The 18,410-nt window shown below is 48.4% G+C and overlaps 1 protein-coding gene across 1 annotated transcript in view; it reads right to left on the reverse strand.

The window, feature by feature from the left end:
- DOCK2 (dedicator of cytokinesis 2) overlaps nt 1–18,410 on the reverse strand; it is a 1,017,649-nt gene that overhangs the window by 146,095 nt on the left and 853,144 nt on the right. The gene's annotated exons all lie outside the window — the stretch shown is intronic.

The raw sequence follows: 18,410 nt of genomic DNA on the forward strand, positions 1-18,410 counted from the left end.
TAGGTTATCATATTGAAAAAGTTCATTTTTTCACAAAAATCTTGCTTTAACCCCAAATTTCTCACTTTTGAAATAGGTAACACTAAAAAGTGGACCCAACAGTTTGTTACCCAATTTTTTACGAGTGCGACAATACCCCACATGCAGTCAAAAAGTTCTGATTGTACAAATGGCAGGGCTCGGAACGGAAGGAGCAATATTTAATTTTTGGAATAGAAATTTGGCTCTAATTGGAATAGATTATCATATTTGCAGAGCCTATGTGGTTCAAGAGCAACAAAAAATCCCCAAAAATGTATTTTCTGTAAACTATACCATCTAATATATTTATCTAGGGATGTAGTGAGTAGTTTGATGCCACTATTTTGTTATGCAGCTGAAGCAACACAAGTTTGAAAATTTACAATTTGCTATTTTTTCACTGTCGCTTATGAATCTTTTTAGTACGTTCTAAGAATCACACCTCAAATTTTATTGCACTAGTTTTTCAGTGTTCAGAAACTCATCTAATATGGCACCAATATGAGTACTGGACACATGACTGTGCCTATAATAATAGATGGTGCATCATTTGGTCTTTAGGATAAAATTGACGGAATTCCAGGACCCATTCAAAGATTACAGAGATAGTGAGCAAACAAGAAAATCCTTCTAGGAATTATTATAGAGGGAAGCAGGCCCCTAAAACATATTTGCTGATTATAAAATTTGATCTTGCTAACAAAACCGTTACAATTGCATATATTGTAGTAGGAAAAATAAACGGTACTGGCATGAAGGGCAAAATGTGGAGGAAAAAGCAGCCAACTAAAGCCCCCGTTACACATAGCGATATCACTAGCAATATCGCTGTAACATCACCGATTTGGTGACGTAGCAGCGATATTGCTAGCGATATCGCTATGTCTGATACTTACCTCCGACCGGCTCCCCCGCTGCTCATCGCTGGTTGCGCAAGAACGTCCTGGACCATTTCTCGTCGGGCGCTTCCTGCTGGGCTTCCTGTGGGGCCGACGAGCGACGAGTGGACGCGGGTGGGAGGACGTCAGGATCCCTGCGCCTGACAGGTAAGTAGCGACCCCCGACCCCTGCTATGTCACTGGTGAGATCTGCCTGTGTGACAGCTCACTAGCGACCACTTAGCGATGCACCAGCGATCCATATTGTTGCCGGGATCGCTGGTGCATCGCTAAGTGTAACGGTACCCAAAGTGACAAACCTTTGTTTGCTTTAAAGATTAAATAACACACGCAGAGCTAGAATGGCAGGTTTATCTTTTAGAGACTGGTCATACAACTTCCATTTATCTCCATCAATCCCTACATGACAGACGAATGTGCCAATAGTTGTGGTACACCATCGCAGGTTCCCGGCCACCAAGGTAGGAACCGCTATATGCATAAAACGACCAATCACCTACAGAATCCTGAAAGTATTGTCTGGTACAGGAAGTTCGGTAAGAACCATGCAGTAAAGCCAATAGTGTATAAGTATGGATAATCCTCATTATTAGAGATCCTCCATTAAAAGGATCATGCCCGTATCACCAATATAAATATATCTACAGTATATATATAAAAATAAATGTATGTGTGTAAGTATGTGTGTATCAGCCACGTCCACTCCACATAGCCCCACCCAATCACTAAGCATCTTTCATTTCACCAGAGCTGTTTAAAAGAAGCTGAGCTATGATTGGTTGCCAAGAGCAACAGTTTTCCCACTCCACAACACCTCAGCAGACACTGACCGGGTGGGAGAAATCTAGCATCCCTGGGAACATGAGCTCCCAGCCATTGTCTGCCCCCCCCCCAGAAATGAGCAGATAGCACATGACGGAAATGAATCACCCCCCTCCCGTGCCCATATACCCATCACACATCCCTCATCCCATAGTCCCATAGGCACATCTTCCCTCTTAAAGGGATCCCCGGTATGGAAGTCAGGGCAAATCCATCCAGCGCTCTTGTTCTGATGCCAGGCCTCTTTTAAAGGGATCCCCAGTATGGAAGCTAGGACCGTTTCACTCTGCACTCTGGCTCTGACCCCAGGCCTCTCTTAAAGGAATCCCCAGTATGGAAGTGAGAGCAAATCCATTCAGCGCTCTGGTTCTGATGCCAGGCCTCTCTTAAAGGGATCCCCAGTATGGAAGTGAGGGAAAATCCACTCTACGCTCTGGTTCTGACCCCAGGCCCCTATTAAAGGGATCCCCGGTATGGAAGTTAGGGCAAATCCACTCTGTGCTCTGGTTCTGAGCCCAGGATCTCTTAAAGGGATCACTGGTATGGAAGTTAGCGCAATTCCATTCAGCGCTCTGATTCTGACCCCAGGCTTCTATTAAAGGGATCATTGGTATGCAAGTCTGGGCAAATCCATCCAGCGCTCTTGTTCTGATGCCAGGCCTCTTTTAAAGGGATCCTCAGTATGGAAGCTAGGACCGTTCCACTCTGCACTCTGGCTCTGACCCCAGGCCTCTCTTAAAGGAATCCCCAGTATGGAAGTGAGAGCAAATCCATTCAGCGCTCTGGTTCTGATGCCAGGCCTCTCTTAAAGGGATCCCCGGTATGGAAGTGAGGGCAAATCTACTCTGCGCTCTGGTTCTGACCTCAGGCCCCTCTTAAAAGGATCCCCAGTATGGAAGTGAGGGCAATTCCACTGTGTGCTTTGGTACTGTCCCCAGGCCTCTCTTAAAGGGATCTCCGATATAGAAGTTAGGGCAAATCCCTCAGCGCTCTGATTCTGACCCCAGGCTTCCATTAAAGGGATCATCGGTATGCAAGTCTGGGCAAATCCACTCAGCGCTCTGATTCTGACCCCAGGCCTTTCTTAAAGGTATCCCCGGTATGGAAGTTAGGACCGTTCCACTCAGCGCTCTGGTTCTGACCCCAGGCCTCTCTTAAAGGGATCCCCGGTATGGAAGGTAGGACTGTTCCATTCAGCGCTCTAGTTCTGACCCCAGGCTGATGGGATGATGCGGCATAATAGGGGTAGTAGTCCGGTAGCTCTGGCTGACAGGATGATGTGGAATATTAGGGGTAGTAGTCCGGTGGCTCTGAAGGGATTATATGGGATATTAGGGGTAGTTGTCCAGTGGCTCTGATGAGATGATGTGGGATATTAGTGGTAGTAGTCCGGTAGCTCTGGCTGACAGGATGCTGTGGGATATTAGGGGTAGTAGTCCGGTGGCTCTGACGGGATGATATGGGATATTAGGGGTAGTTGTCCAGTGACTCTTATGGGATGATGTGAGATATTAGTGGTAGTAGTCCGATGGCACTGACGGGATGATGTGGGATAATAGGGGTAGCAGTCTGGTGGCTCTGGCTGATGGGATGATGTGGGATATTAGGGGTAGTAGTCCGGTGGCTCTGGCTGACGGCATGATGTGGGATATTAAGGGTAGTTGTCCAGTGGCTCTGACCGGATGATGTGAGATATTAGAGGTAGTAGTCCGGTGGCACTGACGAGATGATGTGGGATAATAGGGGTAGTAGTCTGGTGGCTCTGGCTGATGGGATGATGTGGGATATTAGTGGTAGTAGTCGGGTGGCTCTGGCTGACGGGATGATGTGGGATATTAGGGGTACTAGTCCCGTGGCTCTGGCTGATGGGATGATGTGGGATATTAGGGGAAGTTGTCCGGTGGCTTTGATGGGATGATGTGGGATATTAGAGGTAGTAGTCCGGTGGCATTGACAGGATGATGTTGGATATTAGGAGTAGCAGTCCGGTGTCTCTGGCTGACAGGATATTAGAGTGAGGGTGGCTATGCGGAGTGGGCAGGGCTATACACTCAGCTTTATATATATATATATATATATATATATATATATATATATATATATATATATATATATATATATATATATATATATATATATATATATACATACACACACATACATATTCATTATAATTTGTTATAACTAACCATAGTTAGATACTATGCCCAGGCAACGCCAGGCTCTTCAGCTAGTATGTAATATAAATGAAAATAAACATTTTGTGTAGCAAGACATAGTCGTGAAAGCAGTCAAACTATAATGAATGATGAAAAATGTTTATGTGATTAATCAAGGCATTGGAATGAATCAACCACATTCGGAACCTTCAGACGGAACTTGAAAACCCATCTCTTCAGGAAAGCTTACAGCCTGCAATGACCCTGCTGCCTTCTCAGCACTACCGTAGCTACCGCCTCAACCAACACCAGAGCAGCTGCAACCTCCCAACCTACTGTCTCCTTCCCCATCATCTTGTGGAATGTAAGCCCAAAAGGGCAGGGTCCTCTCCCCTCTGTATCAGTCCATTGTTAGTTTGTTTACTGTAAGTGATATCTGTAATTTGTATATATCCCCTTCTCATGTACAGCACCATGGAATCAATGGTGCTATATAAATGAATAATAATAATATGCTTAATGGTTGGTGAGATCATCTTTTCGTGAAATGCTGTGCACTTTTTTCTCTACTTATACATTTGATCTTTGTGGTCAAAGAGTTCTATTTTAACCTCATTGGTCCACATGACTTGTTTCCAAGATGCATCAGGCTGGTTTAGATGTTATTTTGCATAATTCTGATGCTGAATTTTATGGTGAGGACGCAGAAGAGGTTTTCTTCTGATGACTCTTCCATGAAGGCAATATTTGTGCAGGAGTCTCAGAACAGTAGAACAATATACCACAACTTGAGAGTCTGCTAAATCCTTCTGAAAGTCTTGGTCTTCCAGACCTTATCTTTGCCTCCACTGTTCCATTTCTTTATTACATTTTGAACTGAGGAAAGGGCAACTTGAAAACACTTTTCTATCTTATAGCCTTCTCCTGCTTTGTGGGCCTCCACAATTTTTATTTTCATAGTGCTAGGCAGCTGCTAAGAAAAACCAATGGCTGCTGTTTATTGGCACAAGGTTAGAGAAGGCTGTTTTTTTATAAAGCTGGGAAATATGCACCACATGGCCTTTCCTTATGATGATAGTGAACAAGCCATAACCCTAACATAAGAAGAGAAGGAAGATCCGGCACTGATGACTTGATAAAATCCACAGGAATCTTTATTCACATATTTTCATAATAAAAACAGAAAGGGGAAGAAGACCCCCACGCCTTACACGTTTCGAACATCACAACAGGTTCTTCATAAAACAAAATGAATTGCAAACTAGTTATGAACATTCTCAACCAACCGAGAGACTCCACTCATGTGTATAATCAAAGAGGCAGGCAACTAAGCCCTCAGACTAACGGTGGAGTCACTCCATTGCTTGAAAAAAACCACCTGAACACTAGAGTTAAGCGACTTTTGTTTTTTTAGGGTCGAGTTTCGTTTCATGAAACCTGACTTTTCCAAAAGTCGGGTCGAGCAAAATCGGCCGACTATAGGGAAAAGTCGGGGGTCCGACCGAAACACGAAACCCAATGTAAGTCAATGGGGAATTAAAGTCGGTAGTGAGAGGAGGACAGGAAACACACCTACAGTGCCCATTTGAATGCCAAAAGCATCAATTCTTCCTACTTAAGCTTGTCAACCTTAATTAACTTCATAATACTAGTTACACACTGAAAAATGGGGGTTATTTGGCTAAAGTTGTGGGGGGGTAGGGCTGGCTCCTGGTTTTCATGTGCCCTGGGCAAAAGAGCGCCCCTTTAACACATACCATAACTCATGATGCTATGATACGGCAGAGAAATAGCGGTATAGTACAATGAAAAATACTTCACTTTTTACATCTCATGACGAGGCCCATCTATTTCTCCATACAGAATCATTGGTCCCATATAATGTTTGAAACAGTATATGATGAGCTCCACATAATGCTACAGTATATGTTGGTCCCCATGGATGAAGCTCCACTGTCTTATGGGCCCAAATAATGCTCCAAACATAATGGGCCCCATTTCTAATGCTCTAGTGTATAATGGGCCCTGTAAATGCTGCTCCAGTGTCTGATGTCCGCCTTTGGAATGTTCCAGTGTATGGTGGGCCCCATCTATCATTCTCCAGAGTATAGTGCTCCCCAAAAATTGCTGTCCCAACATTGAAAACAATGAAATAAGTTTCCTCGCTAAGGAATCCCTGTACTAGTCTGGACTCCTCATCGTCCCCATCTTCCATCTCACTGCACAGTATTTCAACCTTGCAAGTGCTGTGATCCTGAGCAAGCAGGGGGGGCCCACTCATGGGCGACAGCACTGACACAGGGCCCCTGATAGTACAGTGGTGTGTCTGACGGCGGGTGTGCCGAACCTGCACTTTCATCTGCAGCTTCCTCTTCGTCACCGTGTAAGATGGAACTGTATATGGGAAGGGTAACCTGAGTTTCATCAGGGTCAGATTCAGGCCGTGTAGCGTGCGAGGGGAATGTAGTGGTCTGGGTCAATGTACCAGCAGATTCATCGAGCAGTGGCTGGGCATCAGTGCACTTGTGTCGCCTCCAGGAGTACGGTCGCCACAGTGGCATTACCTTCCTCCTAGGGAGTGTGATGTCATGCTTGGGAGCAACGAAGGATCTCTCTAGCAGGTTAACTTATTGGGCGGCGTCATTCCCACGAGTCACGACCCTCCAAACAGCGTTCATGAAGGCAAAGTGTTTGTTTTACGTGGGCAGTATGGTTGCAAAGCTGAACCTTAAAGGAATGTCCAGAAGGGCACCACCAGGAGTGGAGCCTACGGCGTAATTTGACTCAACATGGGCAACCTCAACCATCCAGCCACAAAAAAGATGCACACATTGCAAGCTTAATTCCGTTAACGAACGAGACTCCGTCTTGCCCCGTGGTCCGAGTCCGGCTTACTAGAGGGACACGCAAGGCTCTGGCACGTGAGATTGGCCAATAACTGGTGTGTCATGCCCTTACATGTCCGTGGCTGCATGTGCGCTACACTGAAAAGGCCAGCGTTTGTCGCTTACAGGTGCAGATAACCCGCTGAACAACGTTAGTGATGGGGTTCTGGGATTACAATTATTACCCGCGAACGATGATTTCCCAGTAAGTGCAGGTCAACCGCAGTTCCGGAATTAGGCCTAACCGTCATTCCTGAAAAAATGAAAAACTTACGTGTGCAAACCACAGGTGCTGTAGCTTGCTTAACAGCTCGCCAGCCGTTCTCAGGCCCAGTATGGATTACACGTGATTGCACAAAGGTGAGAAAAGGTACCATATCCCCGGATAACATGTATGGATAGCATAGTGTACACATTCAAAATATGTGTGTATAGATCAGGAGGCAGGCTCAGACGGTGTCAGGCCCAGTATGGATTACACGTGATTGCACAAAGGTGAGAAAGGGTACCGTATCCCCGGATAACATGTATGGATAGCATAGTGTACACATTCGAAATATATGTCTATAGATCAGGAGGCAGGCTCAGACGGTGTCAGGCCCAGTATGGATTTGACGGCCCAGACTACACAGCGGAGGAGCAGGGAGAGGTAAAGATTGCAAATGCTGGGCCCTGCCCAAGCAAGTAGGGTCCCACTCGTGGGCGTCGGTACTGGCACTGGGCCCCTCATAGTACGGCAGTGTGTCTGACGGCGGGTGTGCACCACCACCGTCAGAGACACTTGATTGCACTATGAGGGAAACTGTGCCAGTGCCCGCGCCCAAGAGTCGGCCTACCCACATGTCCAGGGCAACGGCACTCGCTCGGTTTCGTGCGCTAGGTGGTGACCCCGGCCATGGGGGGGAGGCAGCACAGTTACAGAGTTTTAGAAAGTGGCATATGTTGATGTTGGACATTCAGCTGATGCAAAAGGTGAAATTGTTCAAGTGCCAGGAAGAGGAGGACCAAAGCAAGCAATTTTTCTGTCACCCTATGTGTCATCAGGGGAAGGTGGGACAAAATCCTTGGAAACCCATGCATGGTTCATTTTAATGAAGGTTAGATCATCCACATTTTGGGTTGGCAGACGGGTCCTTTTTTCTGTCAGGATTGATCCAGCTGCACTGAAGACTCTTTCCGATAGCACACTTGCAGCTGGGCAAGCGAGCTCCTGTAAGGCATATTGTGCCAATTCAGGCCAGGTGTCCAGTTTAGCGGCCCAATAGTCAAAGGGGAATGACCTGTGCGGGAGAACATCGATATGGGAGGAAAAGTAGTTTGTAACCATAGTTGACAGCTGCTGTCTCCTGTCACTTTCCATCGATGCAGTATTACCAGTTGTGTGAGCGGTACTTGAAAAATCAGTCCACAACATTGTCATGAAACCCCTGTCTCCAACGCCACTTCTGCTGTGTGCACCACGAACACCTCTGCCAAGCTGCCCCCGGCCCGTACGGCTCATGTGAGAACCATCACTGCTGCTGTGTGCTGGGAATGCCTCAATCAACCGGTTTACCAGAGTTGCTTGTTTATTAGCCAATATTAGGTCAAGGTTCTCGTGTGGCATGATGTTTTGTAATTTGCCTTTATAGCGTGGATGCAGGATGCTGGCCAACCAGTAGTCGTCATCGTTCATCATTTTGGCAATGTGGGGGTCCCTTTTTAGGATCTGCAAGGCATAATCTGACATGTGGGCCAATGTTCCCGGTGTCAATGATGCAGTGCGAGTGCTGGTTGGAGGAGCACTTTCTAGCAAATCCACATGCCTCCAGTCACGCACAAACCCTGTACCAGACCTTGCCACGCCAACATTTTCACTTGCCCCACGAGATGCATCCTCCTCCCCTAAGTAATCATCCCCATCATCATCCTCCTCCTCCTCTTCTTCCTCCACCTCGTCCAGGAGAGGTCCCTGAGCAGACAATGGCTGAATGTCATCAAGGATTCCCTCCTCCTCTTCCTCCTCGTCAACATTGGCTGCAGACGCCTGCTCCTTAAGGTGCGTCAAAGTTTGCATGAGCAGACGCATAAGTGGGATGCTCATGCTTAGGATGGCGTCGTCTGCGCTTACCAGCCGTGCGCATTCCTCAAAACACTGAAGGACTTTACAGAGGTCTTTCAGCTTCGACCACTGCACACCTGTCAACTCCATGTCTGCTCTCAAAGTGCCTAGCCATGTATCCTCCCACAAATGCATTATGGCCTGCCTCTGTTCGCACAGCCGCTCAACCATGTGCAGGGTGGAGTTCCAACTTGTTGCAATGTTGATAATGAGGCGGTGGTTGGGAAGGTGGAGCAATCGCTGCAGCTTCTGCATACGAATGGAGTGTACAGGCGACCGGCGGATGTGCACGAACAGTCTTCGCACCTTCTGGAGCAGGGCTGTTAACTCCGGATAATTGGTGAGGAAGCACTGCACCACCAGGTTCAAGGTGTGAGCCAAGCAAGGTATGTGGCTGAGTTTTGAAAGGGCTATGGCTGCCACAAAATTACGGCCATTATCACTAACTACCTTGCCTGCCTCAAGATGTATACTGCCCAGCCATGACTCAGTTTGTCACTGAAAGTACTTGGCCAGCACCTCCGCGGTGTTTCTGTCGCCCAAACACATCATCTGCAACACAGCCTGCTGACTCTTTCCACTAGCTGCTCGATAGGGGGACACCTCGTGTGCAACAGTGCCAGCTGCAGATGGAGTGCTCGTACGACTGCGCTCTGTGGACGAGCTTTCGCTTCTGGAGGAGGAGGAGGGTCGAACGCCTAGAGCCAACTTTTTCCTATACCGTGGGCTAGGCAGCACTGTCCCACCACCGGTGTCCCCTGTGGACCCTGCATCCACCACATTAACCCAGTGCGCAGTGATGGACACGTAACATCTCTGGCCATGCCGACTGGACCATGCATCTGTTGTGAGGTGCACCTTTCCACTCACTGACTGCTTCAGTGCATGGACAATGCGGTCTTTCACATGATGGTGGAGGGCTGGGATGGCTTTGTGAGAGAAGAAGTGGCGACTGGGTAGGTCATAGCGTGGTACTGCATAGGCCATGAGTTCGAGGAAAGCTGCGCTTTCCATCAACCGATAGGGCATCATCTCTAACGAGATTAGTTTGGCAATGTGGGCGTTCAAACCCAGTGTACGCGGATGAGAGACTGAGTACTTTCTTGACCTACTCAGTCTCTGGGAGGGTGAGCTGGACTTGAGAGCTGCATATGGTGGAACTAGCGGTGGACAGGGTGGACTGAGAGAGGGTTGATGATGGTGATGGAGTTGGTGTTCTTTCTGATGGCCTAGTGTTGTGAGTTCATTTTTCCCTTCACCACTGAGGTCTGATGAACTCCCTCCTCTGGTGAAGGAAGGTGGTGAGGCTGATTACCAAACACCTGGGCAGCTAGATGATGACTGGGTGGCTGGAATTGAGGACTGGATATAAGGAAGCCGACGCCCTTCTTCCTGGCTGGTGATTTTCCTGCTGGATTCTTGGAGACCAGTCTGATTCCTGCATCTCAAAGCTAAGTTTTTCTGCTCTGCTTTGTAATCTTCAGTTTTGTTTTTGTTTTGCCTTGTTTTTTGGGAGTTCTGCCATCCCCGGCCGGGGGTGAGGTGAATTCCATTTTTGTCTCTGATCTGTTGATCTTTTGCTCTGTCTTCAGAATATACCTGAGTGCTGATATAGTCTTTTGAAGCCTAGCGACTTCAGGGCCTGTTTTTCCTATCAGTCGGTTGGCTCATTTTGATAGGGTTTTTGCAGATGGCAGACAGCAGCTTTCCTATCCTGTCCTATGTAGTTAGCTTGGGCCCCATCATTTGCTCAACCTATCTTTCTATCTGTGTTAGTGTTTTCATCTTGCTTCACCGTCATTATATGTTGGGGGCTGCCTATTGCTTTGGGGTCTGCTCTGGGGCAGTTTAGTTTTTCCCCTTTCTGTCTTTAGGCTATATAGTTCTCCGGCTGTGATCGAGGGGTCTAGGGCACCGTAGGAACCCCCCACGGCTACTGCTAGTTGTTGTGGATAGGTTCAGGGGTCTGTAATCCGATAGCTGCCAACCTTTCTGGTTTTTCTGGACTTACCTGGTATTTTGTTTTTTCCTCCTTCGGTGACTCATCATAACAGCCTAGATTCAGTCTTTCGTTGATATAACAGTGGGATTCCCTGACTGCTTTGGCCTTGCAATGACACCTAAACATTTGCTGCTGTGCTAACCGGTGGGCTTACAGTGGGGGAAACAATGCAGCATTGCTGACTACCTTCTTTGTGATCAGTTGCACATGTGGTACTTGAGGTTTGGTGTTGTGTCCACGCTTGCAAGTGCATGCTGGTTAAATGTCTACGCATGCAACTGGTATTCAAATTTTTCAGATTTTTCCTCGGCTAAAGGTCTTTGCGCACTTCTTACAGATAACCTTGGCCTGATCATGAGGATTTTGTTTAAAAAAGTGCCACACTGCACTCTTCCTACTTTGGAAGACATTTTGCGGCCTAGCACGCTGTGATATTTTGACCGTCTGGACAAGCTGTCCAGCAACTCTTTTGATTTTTGGAACCTGTCTTTGGAGTGCTCCGGGCCTGCCAGATAACAGCTGTTGCGATGTCGATGTCTGCTGTGGATGCTCCTCCTCATCTGAGCTATTGGAAGCAGCACCATCTTCCCCCAATGGATGCCAATCTGGGTCAACAACTGGGTCATCCATCACCTCCTCTTCAATGTCATGTGCACCTTCCTCTGTGTCACCGTGTATGGTGGTATAGTATGCGGGAAGGGGCATCTGAGTCTCATCAAAGTCAGAATCTGGCTCTGTACACTGCGAGGACAATGTAGTGCTCTGATTGAATGTACCAGCAGAATCATCTATCAGTGGCTGTGCATCAGTGCACACCATGTCAGATTCATCTTGGCCTGGGTAATTCACCATTTCACTTGATAACCAAGGCATGGTATGTGAAAACAGCTCCATGGAGTAATCTGTTGTATGGCCTGCGTCATCCTTCAATCTTGGTTGGGGTGAAGGACACAAGGAAAGGTGTGGTTCATGAACATGACCCTCCAATGACGACTCAGTGCTTTTATTTTTTACAACTTCAGAAGAGGAGGCGATAGAGCTGGAGGCTGAGTCAGCAATGTAAGCCAAAACTTTTTCCTGATGCTCTCTCTGGCTTTAAAAGCGGTTTGCCAACTCCTAGAAAACTAAGCCTTCGAGGCCTTGTGGAGCCAGACGATGACGCAGGCTCAACACCTCCTGCATTCGGTCCTATTTTGCTTTTGCCACTACCATCAGATCCACCACCAACACCATCATTACCAGCTGGCAACCCCCGCCCAATTCCACGGCCTCTTCCACCAGCCTTCCTCATTTTTGGTAAAAATGTACACAAAATCCCACAAACTATATAGTAATGTAAAACAAGGTACAAGGTGTATATAGGACAGGGGAGATGTCGAATTTCTGAACACACTTGTGGACTGTGAGAATCATGTGGGAATAGTGGATGAGGGCAGGTATATCTCGTCCAGATTCCTTTCCTATGTGGCCTAGTCTGGTCAGTATCGCACCTGCTTACTAATGGATAATGGGAGGTGGATATAAAAGGATGCCAGGTGGTTGTGTGAGTGTCTCAGCCTGGGAACACAGAGAGCCTGTCTGTGTGAGAGACACACGTGAGTGGAAGCAGTGCCCACTGCAACTGTGGTTTGGCTGGACGGGAGAAGCCCGCCAGTTGGTAGTTAGGTTGTCCATTGTTTAATTAGTGCCGGAGAGGCAAGGGTTTGTTTTATGCTTTATTTCCTTTTGCATTGCTTTCACCGTTAATAAACCTGACCCAGGGTCAGTTATACACGTATCCCAGCTCTGCGCCTGAGTTTAATGCTGAACGCACGTGACCTTTGACCCCAGCAAAGGCGATCCCGGAGTGTTTTATCACATTGTGGTGGAGAATGCGGGCATCACGTTGCAAGCATGAGCATGGAGGACGTGGTGAAAGCGCTGGTACAGTCCACCGCCGTCCAGCAAGAAGCTAATCGGGTGATGATGGCCCAGCTGAAGGAGTTGGTGGACATGACAGTTGCCGATCGTTCACTTCTCCAGCAGGTGGCGCAGCGCTTGGCAAGCTTACCTGAGCTTAACCTGGAAGCCGAGTCGAGAGTGATTCACGCGAGTCGGTACTGGCAGAAAATGACGACCGAAGATGACGTCGAAGCATACCTGACCACGTTTGAACGGACGGCCGTGCGAGAAAAATGGCCGAAGGCACGATGGGCCGGCCTGATTGCCCCGTTTCTTTCCGGTGAGGCCCAAAAGGCTTATTATGACTTAGAGCCTGAAGCCGCGCAGGACTTTGACAAACTGAAAGCCGAGATCTTGGCCCGGCTGGGAGTGACGACCGCTGTCCGTGCACAGAGAGTGCATCAATGGACTTATCAGCCGGATAAACCACCGCGGTCACAGATGTTTGACCTGATCCACGTGACGAAGAAGTGGCTACAACCCGAGGTGTTGACAGCGCCAGAGATAATCCAGAGAGTCGTCATGGACAAGTACCTGAGAGCTCTACCTCCAGGCCTGAGGAAGTGGGTAAGCCATGGAAATCCTACAACGGCAGATCAACTGGTGGATCTGGTTGAACGTTACTCCGTGGCGGAAGGACTCCGAGACGACGCTACCCCACCTCGTTCTTCATCATCTCCACGTGGAACCGGTAAGACTGTTCCAGGGAGTAGGGGAGATGGAAAAATCCCTAAGACAGTGGGGGAGGAAAACGGGACTGCCCGCACTGCGAGGCCGAGAGTAACGAACTATGGTCTAAGCAAGGGGCCCGTTAGGTGTTTCCGCTGCCAAGAGATGGGACATATTGCTGCGAACTGTCCGGTCACTACTGAACCCATGCAGTGCGACGTCACAGACTCTAAAAACCGCATGTCTATGGTTGCACGGGTAGTGAGTGTGAATGCCGGTCTAAAGGATGTGGAAAAACACTTGTGTGATTTAACTGTTGATGGCAAAAATGTGGTGGCATTGTTAGACTCGGGAAGTGTGGTGACTCTGGTGAAGGCCAGTCTGGTGTCAGCCCCGACTGGACCATCAGACAAATTTTCTGTAATGTGTGTGCATGGAGACACCTGTTCGTACCTCACCACGGTCATATGCATTACTACTTCCTATGGGTCTGTGCAACATAAAGTGGGACTCGTCCCGGCGTTATTGCATGATGTTATCCTGGGCCGGGATTTTCCCCACTTCTGGCAATTGTGGGAGAATCAGTTGATGCCCTCGGGTAATAGTGTACATGATTCTTCTCCCAGGGAGCGTGTGGGTCCCGAACCCCTGGAAGAGGTCTCCCCGGAAGACTCTGGGGAAGAGACTGCGGGAAATGACCTGCAGTTCCCGTTTTCAGTCATGGCGGGTGATACGGAGGAGACCGGGGAAGAGGAGGAGGCCGACAGCCGTCCACCTCCCCGTTTGCCGGATTTAGAAGTTCAGAAAGATGACTTCCAAAGCGAGCAAATAAAGGATCCTACCCTTTCTCAGGTTAGGACAAATGTAAAAGTGATAAATGGGGTACCCGTAGAACCTGGCTCTAGGCTGGCATATCCTTACATGGTTCTGGAGAATGATTTACTCTATCAGATAGAGAAAAAGGGGGAAGATACGGTGCAACTATTAGTCGTGCCAAAACCCTACCGGCGGCAGGTGCTGGACCTGGCCCACGGACATGTGATGGGAGGTCACCTGGGAGTCCAGAAAACCACCGAAAGGATATTACACTGTTTTGTTTGGCCAGGCATGCATCACGATATTCGTGTATATTGTGAGTCTTGTCCTGACTGCCAAGCCTCTGCACCTAAGCCCCGGTTCTGTAGCCCTTTGGTACCCCTACCTATTATTGAAGTCCCGTTTGAGAGGATTGGGATGGATTTAGTTGGGCCCCTTCCACAGTCTGCACGTGGACACCAACATATCCTGGTCATCTTGGATTATGCCACTCGTTACCCGGAGGCCATCCCTTTGCGTAACACGGCCACCAAGACGATTGCTAAGGAACTGGTGCATGTGTTTAGTCGGGTCGGTATACCAAAACAGATACTCACCGACCAGGGGACCCCCTTTATGTCCAGGATAATGAAGGAGCTCTGCAGATTGTTACAAATCGAACCGTTACGCACATCCGTGTATCACCCTCAAACAGACGGGTTGGTTGAACGGTTCAATAAAACTCTGAAGCAGATGCTGAGAAAGGTGATAGACAAGGATGGGAAGAACTGGGACTATTTACTTCCGTATTTGCTTTTTGCCATCAGGGAAGTACCCTAGTCTTCCACGGGATTCTCGCCTTTCGAGTTGTTGTACGCCCGACGTCCTCGCGGACTGTTAGACGTTGCAAAAGAAACCTGGGAGGGTCAGGTCACTCCATTTAAAACAGTGATAGATCACGTCACACAAATGCAGGACCGTATTGCAGCTGTTATGCCTATCGTCAAAGAACACATGATACAGGCTCAAGGAGCCCAAAAAAGAATCTATGATAGGGGCGCCAAGATCTGTACGTTTGCACCCGGAGATAGGGTGTTGATCCTGGTCCCCACGGTGGACAGTAAGTTCCTGGCAAAGTGGCAGGGCCCCTTTGAGATCAAGGAAAGAGTTGGTGAAGTAAACTACAAAGTATACCAGGCAGGTAAACGGAAACCTGAACAAATTTATCATGTAAATCTGATAAAGCCCTGGAAGGATCCGTCTGCCTTGTCAGCGGAGCTGGCCCGTCCTGTCTGCTCGCATACCGTACCGGAGGTACGGATTGCAGAGACTCTCTCGGAGCGGCAAAAGACTGAGGTCAGGCAGTTTCTACTTCACAACCAAAAGTTTTTCTCAGAAAAACCCGGGCAGACTATGCTAATGAAACATGACATCGTAGCGGAACCTGGTGTCACAGTTCACGTAAAGCCCTACCGAATCCCGGAAGCGCGCCGTGAAGCCGTTTCCCGAGAAGTGAAGGCAATGTTAGAGTTAGGTGTCATTGAGGAATCGCACAGTGCGTGGTCCAGCCCGATTGTGCTAATTCCTAAACCGGACGGCACCATCCGGTTCTGCAATGACTTCAGGAAACTGAATGCGGTCTCAAAATTTGATGCCTATCCTATGCCCCGGGTCGACGAGTTAATAGATCGGTTAGGAAAAGCCCGGTATATTACGACCCTAGATCTAACAAAGGGGTATTGGCAGATCCCTCTGGCTATTTCAGTATGTGTATATGCCGTTTGGACTGCACGGGGCACCGGCGACCTTCCAGAGACTGATGGATCGAGTCTTGAGGCCACATAGGCGGTACGCTTCGGCCTATTTGGATGACATTGTCATTTACAGCTTGGACTGGGAGACTCATCTCCAGAAAGTACAAGCTGTGATTGACGACCTGTGGGAGGCAGGTCTAACCGCGAACCCCAAGAAATGTCACATCGGGCTAGAAGAAGCCCGGTATTTGGGGTATGTAATTGGGAGGGGTGTTGTTAAACCCCAGGTTGATAAGACTCAGGCGGTTCAGGACTGGCCACAACCTGTCAACAACAAGCAGGAGCAAGCCTTCCTGGGGATCGCCGGCTATTATCGCCGGTTCATACCCAATTTTGCAGCCATCGCTACCCCCCTGACGGATCTTACAAAAGGGAAAGACTCCGTCATGATTAAATGCAGTTTAGTGGCTGAAGAAGCCTTCCATAGCCTAAAACGGGCACTTTGCTCTCAGCCCGTACTGGTGACTCCGGACTTCCGCAGCGAGTTTGTGGTACAAACGGATGCCTCTGATACCGGTATCGGGGCTGTACTCTCACAAGTGAGGGACGGAGTGGAACACCCAGTCCTCTATCTCAGCAGGAAGCTGAATAAACACGAGCAAAGGTATGCAGTCGTAGAAAAAGAGTGCCTCGCCATTAAGTGGGCTCTAGAGGCCCTCAAATATTACCTGGTGGGCCGAAAGTTCAGGCTGATCACTGACCATGCCCCTCTCAAGTGGATGCACTTGAACAAGGAACGGAATAGCCGGGTGACCCGGTGGTTCCTTGCCATGCAGGCCTACACTTTTACGGTGGAGCACCGCCCAGGGGTACAGATGGGGAATGCAGATGCCCTGTCCCGAGTGCACTGTTTGGCGGGTGTCATTGCTCGACCAGAGTGGTCTGAGCAGAGGGGGGGGATATGTGAGAATCATGTGGGAATAGTGGATGAGGGCAGGTATATCTCGCCCAGATTCCTTTCCTATGTGGCCTAGTCTGGTCAGTATCGCACCTGCTTACTAATGGATAATGGGAGGTGGATATAAAAGGATGCCAGGTGGTTGTGTGAGTGTCTCAGCCTGGGAACACAGAGAGCCTGTCTGTGTGAGAGACACACGTGAGTGGAAGCAGTGTCCACTGCAACTGTGGTTTGGCTGGACGGGAGAAGCCCGCCAGTTGGTAGTTAGGTTGTCCATTGTTTAGTTAGTGCCGGACAGGCAAGGGTTTGTTTTATGCTTTATTTCCTTTTGCATTGCTTTCACCGTTAATAAACCTGACCCAGGGTCAGTTATACACGAATCCCAGCTCTGCGCCTGAGTTTAATGCTGAACGCACGTGACCTTTGACCCCAGCAAAGGCGATCCCGGAGTGTTTTATCACAGGACACTGTTGGATTGTGTGAGGCCCAGTTAATATCACACCGCTATGTCACAAGCTCAATGTCGTAGGTGTGAAAAATGTCACTATAGGACAGGGGAGATGTAGAATTTCTGAACACACTTGTGGACACTGTTGGATTGTGTGAGGCCCAGTTAATATCACACCGCTATGTCACAGGCAAAAATTGGCTAGTGTATGACAAACTACAAGGTGTATATAGAATTGTTAAGAATAGGAATCTCCCTAGAGTGTAGGTCTGTAAGAACGGAACATGTCCTCGACTTATTCTTACAGAGTGACACACAGATAGCTTCGCTGTGGCCGTGATAACAGCCGTTACACGGTACTGAGAGAGAAGCGTGCACGTACACCGCTGTCCGGTGTCCGTAAAATTGTCAAGCTCCGTGTTTAAGTATACGGACTGACACACGCTGTCTCTCTATAGTTTTGAATGTGATCAAACAGCAAAAATACTTAACTGCTTGAAAAGCAGACAAAACTAGAAGGTGTAGGTCTGTAAGAACGGAACATGTCCTCGACTTATTCTTACAGAGTGACACACAGCTTCACTGTGGCCGTGATAACAGCCGTTACACGGTACTGTGTGAGGAGCATACACCGCTGTATGGTGTGGAAAAATGCACGCTCAGTACCTCACCAGGACAAAAAAAAAATTTGGATTGCTTTTAAAAAAGCAGTTTGCAGAGCAGTGGGAAAACAGCAATGCAGCTATCAGGAAGCCTTATAAGGCAGCCTAACAACCAACACAGCTGATCCAGCAAAACATAGCCTCCACTTGCACTGCACACACAGTGACTGGTGTGTTGTACAGGCAAAATCGCTAGCAGCAGAAGCAGTTTTTGGTGTCTTCTTCCCTGCCTAACGCTCTCCCTACAGAATCAGCAGCAGCAGCAGCTCTCCCTATTCTGAGATCAGCATGAGT

Source organism: Dendrobates tinctorius, unplaced genomic scaffold (genome assembly GCF_039654945.1).
Source record: "Dendrobates tinctorius isolate UK_male_01 unplaced genomic scaffold, ASM3965494v1 ptg000036l, whole genome shotgun sequence".
In the NCBI taxonomy this organism is placed as follows: Eukaryota; Metazoa; Chordata; class Amphibia; order Anura; family Dendrobatidae; genus Dendrobates; species Dendrobates tinctorius.